The following is a 6,000-nucleotide window of genomic DNA, read 5'->3' as shown; positions in this document are numbered from 1 at the left end:
TTTATTATTTTGTTTTGTAGTAGATGTATTTTAATTGCTGTATGACAATACATAGTTGCATTATTTTGATTCCTGTTTTTTGGCGCAGGCAGTTGCTGCAGGTGAATAACCCCCTACCAATAGCAAGTTAAGTGATACATGATCTGGTTCAGTGAATTTTAGGCCTTTTTTCCGTCAAACAGCTGGTTTAACCAATGACGGTTTGGTTTACCCACCTTGTTTGTTTCACGCAAAAATGGAAAAAAATGCACATGGTTGAGCTCAAACAAAACTGCATCACAAAAACACTGTTTTTACTTGTCAGATTGGGCAATAAAATTCAAACATAAGACATTTGTAAAGTTTCTATTATAATTCAATGATTTAGCACTGGCTTAATTTCCTTCGAATTTGACATATTTCACATTAATTTGAGGTCAGAGTAAATTGAGAAATGATCTAACATACTTACTCTCTGGTATATTTGAACAGATAGGAAGGGACCAGATTAGTGGAATTAGTGGGTTAAATTGTTCAGGTAATATCTTGGAAAATGTTGTATTCATGCTGTAAAAGCAAAATTATCTATGAAAAATCCTAAATGATAAGACTTTGGCTTTGTTGAGCTACCCTAAACAGAGGATAAAATTCTAGTTTGACTTCTTTTTGTTTTGAATTTGGAAATACCCTACTAGGCTATAGATTAAGTTTCCAGTCAAATTCCAGTTTAGCTACTTTTTGCTATCTTTGAAAGCAGTTATGTTAGGAGAATGAAAATTTTAGTGATTAACCCATATCTAAAAACATACTCTGAGAAGGTAGCCTATTGCTAAGTTTATGTGTTAACTGTCTTCTGATTTTTAAGTCTTAGAATTTTGCATGCTTCACTGGTCTATATCAATTAAATTTTGGCAAAACAACATCTTACCTTAATTTCCAGCTATCAGTTTCTCTTTCTCTGGTTTTAGCTCTGAAAGTGCAATTTTTGATACTTGAGAAGAATTTTAAGTCATATCAGTGTTTTATATCTAAATTTAGGAAATATATTTCCTGGAAGTTTCCAATTCTTGGAAACTTCATAAATTGGAAATGAACAAAGTTATGATACTAAAAACACTTTTTTTCTTGTCATTTAAGTAGAAGATCTATTTTGCAAGGGTTTCACTTTTATAGACCTTTTGAGTAAGCAATTTTCTAAGAATTAGAAACCAGAAAAGGGTTAACATAGAAGCTTGGCAGTACCTTCTTAGAGTATGTTTTTGGCCCTGGACACATCTTGAAGCATCTAGTAAAAATAGTAATTGGATTAACAATGCTTTATGACCACTAGGGTCTTGCTTCATCATGGTTTTATCTCTAGCTCCAAATTACCAAGCTAAGGACAAACCTAGAGCATCAAAAGGATGAAACAAAGACTTCCAAGTATCTACACAAGTCTTCAAAAGCAAATTCAAACTCTTGAATTGCTGTCTTAAGGCCTATGTGAATCAAATTGCAGGATATAACCCAACATTCATCCAAATAGCCCTAATATGAAAAAACAAAATCAAAGCTTACTTTTGCATGGCTAGAATTCTATCTGTCAGCTTATAATTCTTATTTTATATAAACTTATTTATAGCCTACAAATTCTTATTTTTGAAATCTACACCTGAAAAGTTCAACCAATAATTAGTTCAACAAATTTAGTCAGGGTGGAAGTGAATAGGTGTGTATCAACTAATGCCTATTTTTATGCTTTTTCATTGTTACATAGCCTAACTGTTTTTGAGAGAAGTTCTATTTTGAGCCCTTAATGTGGCCCAACAGTTAAACAGTGCCAAATTTTGACATAGCAACACTGGATAGCCCATCCTGTTAAAAAAAAATCATACTTTACATGCATTGATAGTGAGGTAGCCTTTGAAGAAACACTAACCTAGGAAATTCTACTGAATAGGCTAAAGTAAATGAAAATTAATGGGAGAAAAATACAAAACTTCTGTCAATGAATTTACTAACTTTTTCTGTGTTCAACAAATTTAGTCAGGGTGGAAGTGAATAGGTGTGTATCAACTAATGCCTATTTTTATGCTTTTTTATTGTTACATAGCCTAACTGTTTTTGAGAGAAGTTCTATTTTGAGCCCTTAATGTGGCCCAACAGTTAAACAGTGCCAAAAACCAATAGTCTACCAGCAAGTTTATAAAAATACTGGCTTCTGAGACAAAAATTGCCATTTTTAGTTGCTTTAGGAACAGTGGTGTAATTTTGACAAAATCCTGGGAGAGGGGGGCAAAGTTGTAGTAAATTTTCCCAAGTGACATGAAAATTACCATGAAAACTGAAAAAAAGTCATATAGGCTACTACAACAAAAGGCAAAGATATACTAAATTTAACTGGCCTGGGTCTGGAGGGGGCAGTTGGCCTCCTGCCCCATAGCAAATTACAACCTTGTTTAGGAATGGTTATTGTTATTTTCACTAGTCCTAATAGTAAAATTGTATCATGAATACAAATTCCTGCATTTAAAAAAAATATAATTTTACTATACCATTATCCAATTGAGCAAAATTATGTTAAACTTGAACCCTCACATCTTGTTACCAAAGAGGATTTGGGAAAAAATGTATATATAAGAGAAAAGCTAAAAATCTAAGCTATACACCAATATGGTTATTATTAAAATTGTTTAAGATCAAACACTTGAAATTATTAGTTTATTGACTTGCCTACAAGGACCTCTTTTTGGCAATACCAATTATTTTAATTTGGTGTATATATCCTTTTATCGTTTCAGTTTTATTCACATATGAACAGAGAGCTTACTTTCTTCCAATTCTAAAAGCATAAATTTTATTGGTCAATATTTATTTGATAAATCACAAATGTTAAACATAATTTTTTTTTTCAATTGTTTTTCAAAACGGAGACCACATTATTAATTAATTCTGACAAATTTTTTGGAGAAAAATTCGACCAAGAAGGTGGGGTTCTTGTTACTGCCCTTGCATTGCATCATGGTGTAGTAAAATAGGCATAGTGCAAAAAGCCATTACCATTCTTCTGGGATGCCATAGAAAAGGGGTCTTTCCCAAAAAGAGGTCTTTTACCCTACTGTTCCCAAATCAGCCACAACTTTCAATTTTTTTCTCACTTGGCAGTTTTCTTAGAAACAGGTTTTGAAACTTCTAGTTACTATGGAATGCTTTGAGTCTTTAGGGCTCACAATGTAATTTATCCCAAAAGTAAATATTAAATTATGAAAGTGAATAAAAAAAGCCATGAAATAATATATTTTCTTTTATCTTAGCTAGATTATGTTGTAAATACAAATTTAGAAAGGATTCTTTTAATGATTGTGAATAAACTACTAATAATAAATTTATAGTATAAATACTTAAGGTATGTAGGCCTACTATTTTTACAAAAAAGTTGGCTACTGTACCTATTGATTCACTATTCACATCTATTTTCAAGTACAATTGCTACTGCTGTGACAGTTCTGTATCAGGACCTCTAAAAGAGTCCAGTATACTCTTAGTAAATTTACAAATTCTGATAATCCTGTTAAAAAATATTCTCCAAATAAATAAAAACTAAATTCTCTAATTAAACATAATATGGTGATGAAACATTTCATGGTAACAAACTTTAGTAAGGAGTGACCTGGCTCAATAGTAACCAAAATTCTAAAAAATGGAATTTTGATACCAATAGTTACATCAAAGAATCGCATTTTAATACTGATTTTAAATATATAAGTTTCATTAAGATCAGTTATACCCATCAAAAGTTACAAGCCTGAGAATATTTGCCTCATTTAAAAAAATAGGGGGAAACACCCCCTAAAGGTCATACAATCTTCACGAAAATCACACCATCAGATTCAGCGTATTGGAGAACCTTATTGTAGTAGTTTCAAGCTCCTATCTACAAAAATGTGGAATTTCGCATTTTTTGCCAGAAGACAGGTCATGGAAGCGTGTTTTTTTTCCCCAGGGGTGATTGTATCGACTGAGTGATCCTAGAATGTTGCGAGAGGGCTCATTCTAACGGAGATGAAAAGTTCTAGTGCCCTTTTTAAGTGACCAAAAAAATTGGAGGGCACCTAGGCCCCCTCCCATGCTCATTTTTCCCAAAAGTCACTGGATCAAAATTCTGAGATAGCCATTGTATTCACCATAGTCGGGAAACCCAATAACTATGTCTTTAGGGACAACTTACTCTCCCGCAATCCCCATGGGAGGGGGTACAAGTTACAAACTTTGACCTGTGTTTACATATAGTAATGGTTACTGGGAAGTGTACAGACGTTCTCAGGGGGATTTTTTTTGTTTAGGGGGGAGAGTTTTTTTTTTTTGGGGGGGGGTTACGTGGGGGGATATTTTTATGGAGAAACTTCTCATGGGGGAAGATAATTTCAATGAAGGGCACGCAGGATTTTCTAGCATTACTTGAAAAAACAATGAAAAAATAAATTTGAAAAGTTTTTTCTACTGAAAGTAAGGAGCAGCATTAAAACTTGAAACGAAAAAAATTATTACACATATGAGGGGTTTACCTCCTCGTTATACCTCACTCTTTACTCTAAAGTATTTTTAGTAATTTCAACTATTTATTCTACGGCCTTTGTGATTCTGAGGTCACTCTTAAGGAATTGTGACAAAATCTAAGCTTTAGTTTAAAGAGCGAGGTATCGACGAGTGGTCAACCCCCTCATATATGTAATTAAAACATGAGAATACAACAGTTATTTACGTAAGTTAATTTATAAGTTACATATATCTTTTACTAATAAAAAAATTTGCAAAAAATTAAAATTTCTACTAGGGCAGCTAGGCTTCCTCCCCTGCTCTTTTTTCTCAAAATCATTTGATCAAAATTATGAGAAAGCCATTTAGCCAAAAAAAGAAAAAAAATCCAAATTTAGTGTTAATTATTCCTCTGCAGAGAGCCAAAATTTAACATTCATTGATTCAAAAATGCTCAGAAATTAAATAAAAAAAAATTAACTGAAAGTAAGGAGTGACATTAAAACTTAAAACGAACAGAAATTACTCCATATATGAAATGGATTGTCCCCTTTGTAATCTCTCGCTCTTTACGCTAAAGTTTGACTCTTTGCCACAATTCTACTTTTTAAGACAATTAAAAGCTTTAGCGTAAAGAGCGAGATATTGCAAAGGGGACAACCCATTCTTTTGAATGGGTTGGAGAGCAAGAGATTGCGATTGGGACAACCCATTCTTTTGAATGGGTTTGAATTGGTTCCTTGCAGGAACCGATTCAAACAGCATGCACAGCTGATGCTTATTAGATCACTGGCAGATAAGACTGAAAAATCTCATTGTGCATTCCTCCTTATCTGGGTGGGAGAAAAAGGCAGGGAGATCTTCAACACATTCGAATTGGGAAAGACTGAAGCCAATAAAGTTGAGCCCCTTCTTAAATATTTTAAAGATCATGCGAGCCCAAAAAAACCTGCTGTTTGCAAGATATATATTCCAGAAGAGGGACCAGTTAGAAAGCAAAAGTACTGAAAGATACATTACAGAATTAAAAACATTAGCCAAACCATGTCTTTCAACAGAACCAGATCAAATGATACGGGACCACATTGTGTGCAGAATCAGAAATCAAGCCATTCAAAAGAACAGCAAATCATTCATGCCCAGCAAAAGGGAAAATCTGCACTCATTGCAAAAAACCAAATCATTTTGTGAAAGTCTGTTGCAGTAACAAGAATGTACCATTGATGAAGAAACAGACTCAGTTGAAGCAGGAATGGGTAGGGAAGATACAGTCTTCTTATATGCCATCAAGAGAGATAGTGGCAAAGATGAAGCCCTTGTTCCATTAAAGTTGAACGACCAACTGTTAGTCAGCTTTAAAATTGACACAAGAGCCTTAGCCAATGTCATTCCAAGAACGTCTTCAACAAGCTTGACCAAAAGCCGAATCTCTTGCCAACAAACCAACAATTGACCAGCTACAGTGGAGCCCGAATCCCTGTCATTGGCACTTGCGACCTTGTCTGT

General features: G+C 33.8%; 1 protein-coding gene across 1 annotated transcript in view; it reads left to right on the top strand.

Moving 5' to 3' along the window:
* Positions 1-348: 348 nt before the first annotated feature.
* Positions 349-6,000, top strand: part of LOC136024895 (zinc finger protein 132-like) — a gene marked incomplete in the record, with an annotated part of 96,885 nt that continues 91,233 nt past the window's right edge. The window contains 1 exon segment of the mRNA XM_065700433.1: positions 349-517.

The sequence above is a fragment of the Artemia franciscana genome, chromosome 3 (assembly GCF_032884065.1).
Source record: "Artemia franciscana chromosome 3, ASM3288406v1, whole genome shotgun sequence".
NCBI lineage: Eukaryota > Metazoa > Arthropoda > Branchiopoda > Anostraca > Artemiidae > Artemia > Artemia franciscana.
Note: the sequence above shows the minus strand (reverse complement) of the source record. Positions and strands in the feature narration are given on the sequence as shown.